The sequence below is a fragment of the Salarias fasciatus genome, chromosome 22, assembly GCF_902148845.1.
Source record: "Salarias fasciatus chromosome 22, fSalaFa1.1, whole genome shotgun sequence".
Taxonomy (NCBI): domain Eukaryota; kingdom Metazoa; phylum Chordata; class Actinopteri; order Blenniiformes; family Blenniidae; genus Salarias; species Salarias fasciatus.
In genome coordinates, this window is record NC_043765.1 from 5,701,688 (window position 1) to 5,715,024 (window position 13,337).

The 13,337-nt window shown below is 43.0% G+C and overlaps 1 protein-coding gene and 1 pseudogene across 1 annotated transcript in view; both read left to right on the top strand.

Moving 5' to 3' along the window:
• The window catches only part of LOC115409384 (major histocompatibility complex class I-related gene protein-like), a 112,623-nt gene that overhangs the window by 17,314 nt on the left and 81,972 nt on the right, over positions 1-13,337 (top strand). The gene's annotated exons all lie outside the window — the stretch shown is intronic.
• LOC115409380 (major histocompatibility complex class I-related gene protein-like) overlaps positions 4,293-13,337 on the top strand; it is a 48,059-nt pseudogene continuing 39,014 nt past the window's right edge.

A 13,337-nucleotide genomic window follows, 5' to 3' on the forward strand; every position in this document is an offset into this window, starting at 1 on the left:
ACAGCAATATATTTTGCACCATTAGTCACAGGGGTCTCAGCTGTGAAAAAATAAAACTCAGACCAGGTGACCTCTGCTCCTGGCAGGCTGCCAAGTGGATGTCGTCAATAAAAGAAGAACCAGAAAGGAAAAAAAAATAAAAAGAGAGTGAGTTAGGCAGAACAAATAACTGAATGCATCTTTTTCCACACCTGTTTACGGAAACACACTATACCTAAACAAAGACATGCATAATATGAATAATACTAAATAACATAATGTAATGAATACTAGATAAACATAATATGAAGAATACTGTATAATTATTCAACAAAACCTCCAGGATCCAGGGCCAGACGCTGCAGGACAGCAGGGTGCTGCGGTGGTGTCCTCGTTCTCATGGAGAAGAAGACCAAAGACAAGAAGCAGAGGACTCTGGGAAAGGCAGAGTTCAATCAGAGCATCAGTAAATCCTTCCAGAATGACTGTGGCAGTAGAAGCAGTCCTCACTGTTCAGAGCAGCAGCAGCAGCCTCCACAATAAAGAGTCCTGGTGGAGAATCAAACACTGACTGTGTGTTTATGGTCTGGAGGCCATCAAGAGACCGGCCTACAGCTCCTTCCTGGATGTGAAGAGGTCAGTGAGAGCAGCGGTGTGGAGGTCCAGAGCTTCAGAGAGTCTTTCTTCAGGCTCTTCCTGGACCCTCTGGAGAACTCTGCAACAACCTGAAGAAAACACAAAACCCCTCCAGAGGACTGCTTCCTCCACCAAGGGACTCATTTCATGTCTGGAGTCCAACGACAAAGATCCAGTCTGCTGAACTCTGAACATCTGTCCCAGATGTGTGGAGCCCAGTGTGAACCCTGCTCGTCAGTCTGCTCCAGATGTTCTGCTGAAGTGTGTTTGAGCAGCAGAAGCTGTGAAGATAAAGTCTTCAGTCACATCTGAGGAATCCTCTCCTCAGTGGAACTGTCCTGGATCCCACCAGCAAGCAGCTGAGGTTGTGGGTTCTCTTCCAGCTGCTTCAAGACGTTTGTGTTGAGAACTCTTCTAAAAGCTGTGAACTTGGAGCTCCTCTGTTCCTCCTCCTCTGCTCAGAGTCTCAGCCATCATGGAGTCATCCCTTCATTGTTTCACAGCCAGTTTACAACCTAATCCACAGGTTTTCCTTCCTAGAATTCTCTCCATCCAGATGTTCCTGCTCCAGAGTTTGGCTGCTGACCCACAAGTATTGATCACTGACAGGACTGAAGAGACGGACTTTAAACCTGAAGACAACATGGAGCCGCTGAAGCGTCTGATGAAAGAGTTTAGAGAGAATATTGACTCCAGAGGTTCATTTAGTTCACTTCATCCTCAAACTGTCTCGTCTTTTACCATCAAACTATAGAAGATCAGTCACAGTGATAAGGGCGAATCCCAATTCTCTGCTTAATCCTCAATCTTACTCCTCATTCCTCAAAATGCGCGCTCCCGTTAAGTGGTGTCCCATTCCTAAACAATTTGAGGAAAGGAGCGAGACTAAGGGGCGTTATCTCCCTTAATTTTGAGATTCTATGAGACCTACCTTGGAGTTAAGGATAATCCAGAATGCTTGTTAAATAGTTCGTTTTGCTGTTATTTTATTAATAAAAAATTTTGTATATTACTTTGGGAGTAATTGTATTAAGTTTCTATCACAGATAATATTTACAAAGGCTATTAGAAAGAAATAAAGAAAATTCATTTTAATGCATTTATTAACAAGGTCACACATGCAAAATGTTAAACATTTCTAATGCAGGGCGCATTACTTACAATTATAAAGGGTGTTGTTATGAATCATTGACCGAAATTATTACTGCTGCTCTTCCACCTCCGGCTTTCTTCTACCCTCTTGCGCAGTGCTGCCCCCTGTGGTCGAAGGACGTAACTGTCTTTAAGGGTTGTCCCATTCCAAGTGACTTTAAATAACACTTGTTTTTAGGAGGCACTTAATTTGAAATTGAGGATCAAGGTTGAGGAGTGAGGATTAAGCAGAGAATTGGGATTGGGCCAAACTTTAGCAGCATTTATTATTTCAACATTAATGACTTATTTTAGATTTCTTTGTTTCTAATGACTGATTGATTGATTGATTGATTGATTGATTGATTGATTGATTGCTTGCTTGCTTGCTTGCTTGATTGATTGATTGATTGATTGATTGATTGATTGAACAAACAGTCTCTGTCTTTTATCAGACAGGAAGTTTGTCATTTAGCTTGAAACCAAATATCAACAGTTTTTTCTCTGAAGTGAAGGAACATTTGACTCCTCCTCTCCTGACTGTCACAACATCAGCTGTTCTGGAAAATAAAAGATGACTTATTCAAATGAGATCAAAATGTCCAGGGCTGATGGTTTGAGCCGCTCCAGTTAAATCTCTTCCTGGTGATTCTCTCGTCTCATCTTCACCAGTCTGTTCCAGAGACGAAGCATTCGGCCTTGATGTCTGATGTCTGGAGATCCCGTCCCGTTTCACACCACTCACCGGATCCTGTGGTAGGATTGTGTCAGTCCCACTGAGCAACACCAACGAGAGTCTACGGTGGAAATCCCTGACTGCTGACTCTGACTGATCGGATCCAAAACAACCAAGGAACATTGGACATTTCATATTACTTTTTTTTTTTTTTGGGATCAATTTTTTAATTCATTTTTGCATATTTGTACAATGATACATTGATTTACATTGCTTGTGTTTTTATCCCTATCCCCCCCCTCCTCCCCTTTTCCCAACCAGCCTCCCTCACACCCACCCTATGGGACATTAGAAGGCAGTAAATAATGACAAAATAAATAATAAAAGTAAAACTTATAATAATAATAATAATAATAATAATAATAATAATAATAATAATAATAATAATAATAATAATAATAATAATAAAGGGTTATGGCAGATTATTGACAGAACATTTGAGAGAAGAAGAAAAAAGGGTGAACCCAGCCCACCCACCCCTGGCTGTCTAGACATTGGTACAATAACAAAAACCTTTTCACATACAGATGCGAAAACCTAATACGACTAATTTCCTCTGTCATAGACATCCACAGAAACAGCTCTTCATACATCGCATTTATGTAAGTGCATCACAATAAGAAACAATAGGATAAATATGGCAATATGTACTATGTAGCAAATTGCTTGTGAAACGCAGAGGTTAGTGCCTCAACAGCAGAGTTAATTCCAGACACTACATTAGACCAACATAAAATATTTGAGCTTTTGGCTCCATGAATCCGAGCTGCTGATAGTTCCAGTTGTGCGATTTCTTTGAATGACCGGAGCCACCGCCCCACACTCAGAGGTTGTCTTGTTTTCCAGCGGCATGCAGTCATCTTTTTAGCAGCTGGAAGACCAGCTAGAAAATGACTGCGATGATTAATGGTTAGTTTCAGATTTGTTGTGTCGTTGAGTAAGAGTAGCCTCTGTGTGTGGGGTATATGGATTTCCATGATCTTTGATAAAACATTAGCAACATTTCTCCAAAGATCATAAACCTCTGGACATTGCCACACCATGTGGAGGAAAGTGCATTTTACTTATTCTATTTTTTCTTAGTTGATTGGGCCCGAGGGTTGACTGTGAGCTTTGTGTTTTGTTCAGATTATTGTGAAACTAAAAAGAAGAGTTTCAAATCATTGCTACCCTTGTGTCCAGTGGTGACTGTTTTTAATCTCAGCTCCTGAGGACCTAGACTGCAATGTGTAAATACTTTGAAGTGGGTTACAATAAAATCCTGATCCAGTACACAGAGACAGAGCTCTGAAACTAAAATAGATGAAAATATAGAAATAGACTGATGGATCAAGCTGTGACTCACACCAGCACACAGTGAATGATTTACCACTTGATGAAACAGTTTCCATTTCATTTATTCCTCCTCAGTAAATCATTCTTATCTTCATTGGACCTTTTTAGTTTTATTAAGTTTATTTATCTATTTCTTTTTATTTCTTTATTTTTAAATCTACTTATCCATTATTATTTGTCTTTCAGAGAAAGGTTTGTGGAGTCTGGACTGTAGCTGACTGAGCTCTGTTCTGTCCTTGAACCCAGAGAGTCTTAACAAGCTGAGTTATTGTTTTATAAGTCAGTCAAAGCCACTTTCTGTCTGGTGAACAGTGGACTTTGCACCTCAGCGCCATTTCTTCTGAGGAAAAATGATCATGATGCAGGAGGAAGAACACTCCTGTCACAAACAATGAATGCTTTTATTTTTCCAGGCAGTAGAAAAGTGCTTGAATGAGGAAAAAGAAAAAATAATTGTTGTTGAATCTAGAAAGAAGAAAGAGGAGATGTGAAGCATGCAGCTCTTCCTGGCTCTCTTCTTCCTGCTGGGAATCCCCAGCGGGGCTCCAGGTAGGATTCCAGCTTTTTCTCCACTTCTCCTCTGATTGACAAGCTTCTCTTCTTCTGAAGAAAATCTCTTTTTCCTTCTTTTCTTCTGTCTGGAAACATTTGAAGCCTCATTGGAGAAATCAATGGGCCTCATGTTCATGTTGAATGTGGAACAGTTGGTTCTGTGTTGATCCTGATCTCAGTCTGATCCTGGATCAGTAGTGGCGCTCCAGACTATTGATCCCATATGGAGTGTGGAGGAGACCGAGGCTTCACTGATCCATTCAGATGATGGATCCCGTTGATCCCGATCACTGGGATCTAGTTCCAGCTGTGTGTTGCTCTTTAATAATGTGTGAGGTGTGTTTAAACAGCCAGAAAGAGGAAAAGGAACTTGTCTCCTCCTGTTCTGTTAGTAGAAGAACTCTGTCAATCCTGAAGAGAAACATGAACAGAGGCCATCAGCGCCATCTAGTGTCCACCTAAAGGAACTCTCACAGAGGAAGCTGACAGTGGTCACGTGATGAAGGAGACAGAATGAAAGCAGCTGAAGAAATTCCAAAGAGCTTTTCAATCAATAGTTGATCAGTGAGAAGAAAGTGAGCTTTGATTGGTCTCATCAAGTGTTTCCAACCAGATGAAGTGAAGAAAAGAGTGAAGAGATGCTCTTTGAATCTCATGGATTCAGGCTTTAAAGCAGCTCAACACTTTACACAAGAAGCAGCCAGATCAGAGGGAAACAGCAAATGTCCAATCAGCTGGACTGTCAATGTTATTGATTGATTTACTCTCTTCTCTTTCTTCCAGAAATTCACTCTCTCAAGTATTTCTACACTGCTTCAACTCAAGTTCCAAACTTTCCAGAGTTTGTACAAGTTGCTCTGGTTGATGAAATTCAGATTTCTCACTTCGACAGCAACACCAGGAGAAAAGTTCCCAAACAGGACTGGATGAATAAAGTCACAGAAGAAGATCCAGAGTACTGGGAGAGATCCACTGAAAGGAATTTGGGACGTCAGCAAACCTTCAGAGGGAACATTGAGACCGTGAAGCAGCGTTTGAACCAAACTGGAGGTTTGATTGAACTTTTAATTTTCCCTTTCAGGCAGATGTGGAAGCCAGGATGATCTGGTGCATACACCTGCCGAACAGATGTGCATATAAGACGCATGCGGCGGGTTATTGTGTAGTATCGGGTACTATCGGACTACTCTGACTTGATCACATGAGCAAACAGCTCCTGCTCGCTTGTAGCTCAGCTAGCCAGTTAAAAAAAATGGCAAACATGAAGCTTCAGGAACATAATCTACCTCTAACCTGTCAGTCACCATAATCACACAATTTGTCCTCCAGGCTCCCAACCGGGGAGCACAGCGCTTGGCTGCACAGTGCAACCAGTGGAAGCTCCTGTACAAGCAACCACCCGACGCGGGAAGCAGCTGACCGCCCGCCCGCCGCAACGCCGGGAGTGGCTGCAGCTGAGCTGACGGTGGGGGACTTCACTTTGGAGACCAGCCGGGCTCAGCAGCTGGCTGGACCCCGGTAATTAAGCGGGTTAGACGTGGATGGCAACCAAGATGGTACCGGTGTGTGTGGCTTGCCGTCAGCCGCTCTCAGTTTTGATGAGGTTTGTAGTGTTTTTATTGCTGGGCACTTTACAGAGCGAGTCTCTGCTGGTGTATGATTGCCAGTTTCTCCTAGATCTCCGGTATACAATGAGAGATCTCGCTGCATGTGACTTCGGTGGGCATAAAACTTTACCTCCGCACCTGTCAGGAATAACGGCTCACTTATCCCGGGGCTCAACTTTTCCTCCCCGGTGAAAGCATCCCTACCGCGGTCGGTTGGTGAAGATGAAGGTCTGCCTGGCACGGCATTTGTCCATCTCCCGGACAGGACATGGTTTACCCCGCTCCTGCGTCGTGCCCCAGTGCTTCCTGGACCCCATCGATGCCTGCTTGGTCCCCGTCGCCGGCCTGGATGACGGACTCCGCCCCGCTGCCCCTCCTCTCCCCGGCTCAGCGAAGTGAGTCTCCAATACCCGAGGACGCTGCACCGGGCTCCCGCCGGACCACAGGCACCGTCTCCTGCCAAGACCTGGATCGGCACGGGTGAGCACGGTGCGCTTAACGAACTCGTACCAGCTGGCTGCTCCTTCTTCAGCTCCCCAAGGACATCGGGCCGTGGAGGTGTGACGGCGACTGTTTTTAAGAAAGACTTGAATTGTAAACAGTGCGCTCCTTCGTCCTGCTTCTCCAGCTTTGAACTAACTTCGTTTGAGGTGGGTCGCTCCAACCCGGTGCTGGTTGCTGTCATATACAGACGGCCCAAATACAATAAGGACTTCATCAGTGAATTCACTGACTTCCTGGCACGGATCATGCCCAGATATGATCGTGTCCTTATTCTTGGGGACTTCAACATCCATGTATGCAAGGGCGTCAGTTTGTTTTGAAAAGTTGGGGGGACAGCTACTGAAAAAAGTGACTTTGGACCTGTGTGTGTGAGCGTGCGTGTGTGTGCACGCACATCGAAAAAGACTGACAATATATCCTGTCACTCACCAAAGCTGAGGACTCACTTTAAAAGAAAGGCGCACGGCAGTTCTTCTTTTGGATAAACTTTTCAATGACTTTCATTCATTTTTATTTCCAACTGCTAGCTTTAACTTTAGCAGCACCTAAGTGTCACGCTCCCTGTCAGTCACTAATCAGGACCCGCCTACATCAGTGGCAGCCAATCAGTTCTCAGTTTGGAGATGACGCTGCAGTCTGAGCCCCACCTGTCGAAAAAAATTGCTCGGTCTCGTTGAAGCAGCACAGGTATTTCAGATAATCTTAAAGAATTTATAACATTTTGCCTGCAGTCCTTGATGGTGACTCCGGGTGCCGTTGTGGTCCACCTGCCCCTCATGACCAGTCACCACTGCTTTAAGCCCGCCACACACTACAGGATTTTTTCAATCTTCCCCGATTCAGACACCACACACTACAAGACAACAGAGGACAGATCGCACCCGATCTTCCTCTCCTGATCTTCTAGTGTGTGGTGTCGCTCTGGAGCAGAACACACACCAGCAGATTCTTCCGCCGAGAATCGGCTCCTCACTCCTCCAAATCTCGCGTCGTCCAACGTGACTTTGTGCTGTTTCCCTTCGTTGCTGTTTTTACATTCATCTCCACTTTCATTAATAAGTGGAGAACTCATTCTTTTCCTCAGTTCATTCATTCACATCGGTATCGCTCCTTCAGTGCAGACCCCCCACCACCCTCCCAGTGCGCATGAAGCATAGACTGTCAGCACCTTGTCAGAAAATTTAAATGTTCCAGTACAGAAGAGGGAAACAGTTTCAGATCATTTTATTATAATTTACCCTCCACATTTAATAATAATTCAGCTTATTAGCTAATCTGTTTGTATGTGTGTTTTTTTGTTTTGTTTTTTTTTACTTTTGAGTCCGAGTGGAGCAGTAGAATAAAGTTATCAGCAGACCGTGTCAAATAAAAGCTACTTTTTTAAAATCACCAAATATCTTAAATCATTCTTTATGTCCACAGATGTGATAGTTTACACCAGAATAAAAACATGTTGAGCTTTGATTAGATAAGTTTCATTATAGTCCGCTCTGTCTCTGAAGGCACGGAGTCAACGGAAAGTTTTTTTTTCTTTTATTATTTTTTTTCTTCCCCATTCTTCTGTAATGGTTAATAACGGAGATTAATTAAAACATTAGGATTATTGCAGGACTGGCGGAGATGCAGATATTAGATCGGAGTTTGGGTCTGAATGGAGGAAATCCAGTTCATCCAGGAGCGACAGGATGAACCATCACTTTCTGTCAGTACAGCTGAGTTTAGGAGCTCTGGCCTTTCTGTTTTGCTGTCACATATAGTGAATATATTTCACAGACATATATTCATCATCCAGCTCTGACAGCTGTGAATGGATTTTTTTAATCAGCGGCACCTTGGTGAGACGGAGCTGTTCATCCAACCAGGAAGCTTTATTTCGAGGGTGTGGACAGCTCTACTCGGAGCTGATCGGCGCCTCTCGGAGCGCACCACACACTACAGGATTTGCGATCGGAAATATTAAACGAGTTCATTATCTACGATCTCCCCTTCCGACGCCTCCCGAGAGGCTCCGACCGGAAAAAATCTCTCGGAACACACCGCACACTACAGGAAGATCGGACCCGAACTCATTTGCATACTCCCGACAATCGGACCCTGTCGGCCTCGATCGGGAGGAGAGGATCGGGGCAAAATTCGGCCCGATTATCCTGTAGTGTGTGGAGGCCTTTAGAGAAGTGCTTGAGTTGATGACTAGAACCAGGGGCGGGGTGGCCATCGGGAGGTTCGGGAGGTTTCCTTAACAGCCGGTGTGTTCCGGGCCGGTGGGGTCTATTGTGGGCCGGCGGCCATGAGTGACCGCAACCCCCCCCCGCCGCCCGCCCCGCTCTCACGGCCGTGTGCCTGTCTGCTCTCCCGGTACTTTGTATATTAGCAAAATTAAGTTGATGTAATTAAAAACAAACCAATTTTTTCATAACTTGAAAAAAATAGGTTTGGAACTTAGAAAGTTTCTCAAAATCAACTAATTACAATTTTTTACTTGGATCCATGTAGGGCTGTACGATATTGGAAAAAACTGACATTGCGATTTTTTGGGGGCTCGCGATATATTGCGATATTAAAAATAGAAGAATTTTCACCAGATGACCTGAATAGCTCCATTTGGGGAGATGGCCACTTGAGAGAAATACGTGGTGTTTCATACCGCTTGTCGAGCATGCAGATCATTTTTTAAATCCCTCTTTAATAATCCACGGTGTTCAATGGCACCATGTCTTTCGCTAGGTAAAAAGTTATTGCATCCGTGATTTGTTGATGCTGTTTGGAGTTCCTGTCATACGGTGTTATGCCGGCAAAGGCTTCTCTAATTGTTTTTTGAGAAGATGAATTTTCACCTGGGGGTCTTTGGTTTTGCACTGGAAATACAGGAGCTTGTGATGCCGTTTCAAATGGTCCAACAGGTTTGACGTATTACCTCGTGTTGAGGCAACCACGACAAGGTACTGTCGGCAGAGAACGTTTTTTTGTTCCGTATCGTCTTTTTTATAGCCGAAATACATCCAAATTTCACACGTTGACCTTCTTTTGGGGGCTAAATCCTTCGTCACGTCCTCCACCATGTCGCCTGTGTTCAGAGTGTAGCCTGAGAGCGCGCCCCCCCCCCCGCTGTGGAGGAGGGCGGTGAGTGCCGAACAGGAGGGAGGGAGAGAGCGGCTGTGGGGAGCATGGAGCAGCTTGCTGCTTTTACGAAGCAAAACAAAAGTTAAAAATAATAATAAAAAAATATTGCACATCCTGCGATGTGACTATTGCACATGCACACATTGCGATGGCGATGTTCAGACGATATATTGTGCAGGCCTAGATCCATGTATTAAATCAAGTGGTGTTAGAAGCTCCTCTGAGTTACTTTTTAGAGTGTGTATGACCGGAGTAGGAGTCTGGTCCGCATTGCCGGCAGTAAGTCAGACCTGTTCCTGGTGCTTGTTGGACTCCGGCAGGGCTGCCCTTTGTCACCGGTTCTGTTCATCATTTTTATGGACAGAATTTCCAGGTGCAGCCAGGGGCTGGAAGGGGTCCGGTTTGGGAACCACAGGATTTCATCTCTGCTTTTTGAAGATGATGTTGTCCTGTTGGCTTCATCGAACCCGGACCTACAGCATGCACTGGGGAGGTTTGCAGTCAAGTGTGAAGCAACAGGGATGAGGATCAGCACCTCCAAATCCGAGGCCATGGTCCTCAACCGGAGGAAGGTGGCCTGCCCCTTTCAGTTAGGTAGAGAGACTCTGGCCCAAGTGGAGGAGTTTAAGTATCTTGGGTCTTGTTCACAAGTGGGGGAAAGATGGAGCGTGAGATTGACAGGCGGATCGGTGCAGCGGCTGCAGTGATGCGGTCGTTGTATCGGTCCGTTGTGGTGAAGAGGGAGCTGAGCCGAAAGGCGAAGCTCTTGATTTACCAGTCAATCTACGTTCCCACCCTCATGAGATTTGGTCATGATCTTGTCCCGAAAGGACGAGATCCCGGATACAAGCGGCTGAAATGAGCTTCCTCCGTAGGGTGGCTGGGCGCTCCCTTAGAGATAGGGTGAGGAGCTCAGTCACCAGGGAGGAGCTCGGAGTAGAGCCGCTACTCCTCCACATCGAGAGGAGCTCAGAGTGTTGTCACGTGACAACACTCTGAGGAAGATGGCTGACAACCTTCAAAACCGTCAGTAAGGTAAACAAACAAACACCACACTCGTCTGTAAAAAAGAGCTTTTGATTTGGATTATAACTTTGAAGTCCAAATGAACCTTTTTGGACTATCTGTGCGTTCTGCCGAGTCCCTTTCTACTTTCAAGAGACAACTGAAGACTCAGTTGTTCAGAGAACACCTAGGGACTTAATTCGACTACACTTTAAGGGTAGAATAGGTCAGGTGGTCCAAAACCCAGCACTTATTTAGCAGTGTCCAAACATTTGACTGCAGCCATTCAGAACCTCACTTCATTGACTTTGTCTTCAGTTCCACACTGAACAAAGTTGCTGAATGAATCCAAACCACTGATTGATGATGAAAAAGCTGCGACGCGTCAACATGGAGCTGAATCCAGAAGAAATCCATCAAGAGTTGAGATGCAGTCAGAAGTGAAGATTCCAGTCAGAGTCCTGATCACACACCTACACTCACTCACTGTGTGTGTGTGTGTGTGTGTGTGTGTGTGTGTGTGTGTGTGCGTGCGTGCGTGCGTGCGTGCGTGCGTGTGTAGAGTTGTTTCGATTCCGATACCAGTATCAGAAATTGCGCCAATACTGATGAAAATGCTGGCATTAGTATCGGTGAGTACTGGAGTCCAGACACCAATCCGATACCACGTCATTTATTAAATTAGTAATCTAGTTACTGGTCAGCTCAGTTAGCTCCGTTAGCTCTGACACATCTTCTTCTTCTGTGATGTTTTACGGCAGATTGCATCCCATTGGTTGCCTTCCCGCCATTTGCTGGTTGTTACCTCTGACACAGTTCTTTGCCGTGCAACTGTGCTGCAGCTCGCTGTTTTCGACTAGATGAGGAAGAATGGACAATGAAGAGCGCTCATTAAAAAAGCCTGTTTTTTTGTTTAATGAGCAGCTTTCTGCTCTTTGGATTTTTATTTTTTGAATGTGACTTTAAAGGTTGATTTTGGACCTTAACATTTTGGAAAGAAATCTTTAAATTTGCTGTTGAACTTTTTTTTTCACTGTTCTATTAAAGTGCCTTGTTCATTTTATGTTTGCACCTTAATTAGAAAAAAATAATTCTCTAGATTTGTTTATTGAGTTACTGTTGCACTACTGTTATTCATACTGTTTAATCTAAATGCCTTCATTTTACAACATTGTGTGTTGGGGACTCGTGGATGTGGAAACATTAATCTGAAAGGCCCAGCTGAAACAGGACTCGGAGTTATGGTTTCTGGTTTCTGTCATTTTCTGTAATTTACCCATTCCCAGTAATTGGTCATTTGTGGCATTATTGACTAATTAATAACACCTTGTTAATCTATAATTTAATGGTTAAATCACTCTGTGGTCTACTCCATTCCCAAATAGCTGATTATTTGACATTATCAACGGATAGAAAACTGTTTATTCAGATTAATAACAATTGATGTTGGGTTAAATTACTTGGTGCTTCACTTTAAACAGTTTATTACGCCGTAATTGATTAATATTGGTGATTCGCTGTTAATGACCTGCATTTATTAATTGGTGAATAACAATTTACTCAAATTAACAAGTAAATAAATTACTTAGAGTAATCAATTACCAATTACCAATTACCATCAATTATCAATGCTTTAGTAATTTATTCCCAATTACCAATCATAAACCCCAACATGTGTCTGCACTTTAATTTAAAAATGCAACAACATAAAGTCCTAGATTTATTTAAGTTGTCATTGCACTACTGTTTTATATTGTTCTATTTAAATTCCCCTTTAATTTAAAAATATTGTCGTTGCACTGTACTCGTAAGTAATTAAAAATAATTATTTCTAGATTTATTTAGTTTAGTTTAGTTTAGTTTAGTTTATTTGTTTCTTTCGTTTAAAACAACACAAAGACAAAAAACAAAAAAGATGAAAATACATCAATGTCATCAGTCGAGACACCAAACAAACGAAAGAAAAGGAGCAGAAAGAAGAACAATCTTATTATATCTGCCCCTTTACATACAGTATTTGAACAAATACAAATTAACAATACTGAAAAACTCAATCATTAAATCAAAATTTTTTTTCACCCGCAACAACTTAGTTTTCATTTTCATATTTTTCCAGTGTGGAATTTTTTAAATATTTCTTAAATGTCATAATTGTTTTACACTCTTTGATTTCCTGTTTCAGAGCATTCCATAAGTTCACTCCTTTTACCACAATGTTTCTTTCTTTGATTTTGGTTCTGAATCTGGGTTTTTTGAACACGTCTATTCCTTTAAGGTTGTATATACTGGTTCTTATTTCGAATATATTCTGAAGGTTTACAGGCAATAAATTCCACTTTGCCTTATACATTATTTTTAGGATGCTTAAAGGTGCATTAAGGACTTTTACAACCTTAAAAATACTTACTTTCCACCATAAATATGTTACACATTTTTAATGATGTGTACAATGTGCCCTGACATATTCATTACAAGTACCTCTAACAGCACTAAATTGTCACTTGAAAGTTGCAGTGCCGGTCCGGCACCAGCATTTTTTGGGGAGAATTTGAAAGGAATGACGTAATGCACGCTCCGGCTCCGCCAGATGCTTAGTGAGCAACAACTGAGCAGGATCTTCCAGAAAGTAAGAAAAGACTGGCTTCTAGCACTGCCACAGCTCCACACAGACTCCACCAGGTAAAAGAAACTTAAATCTTACTTGAGCGCTTCTAAACGAGCGAAGACGGAGT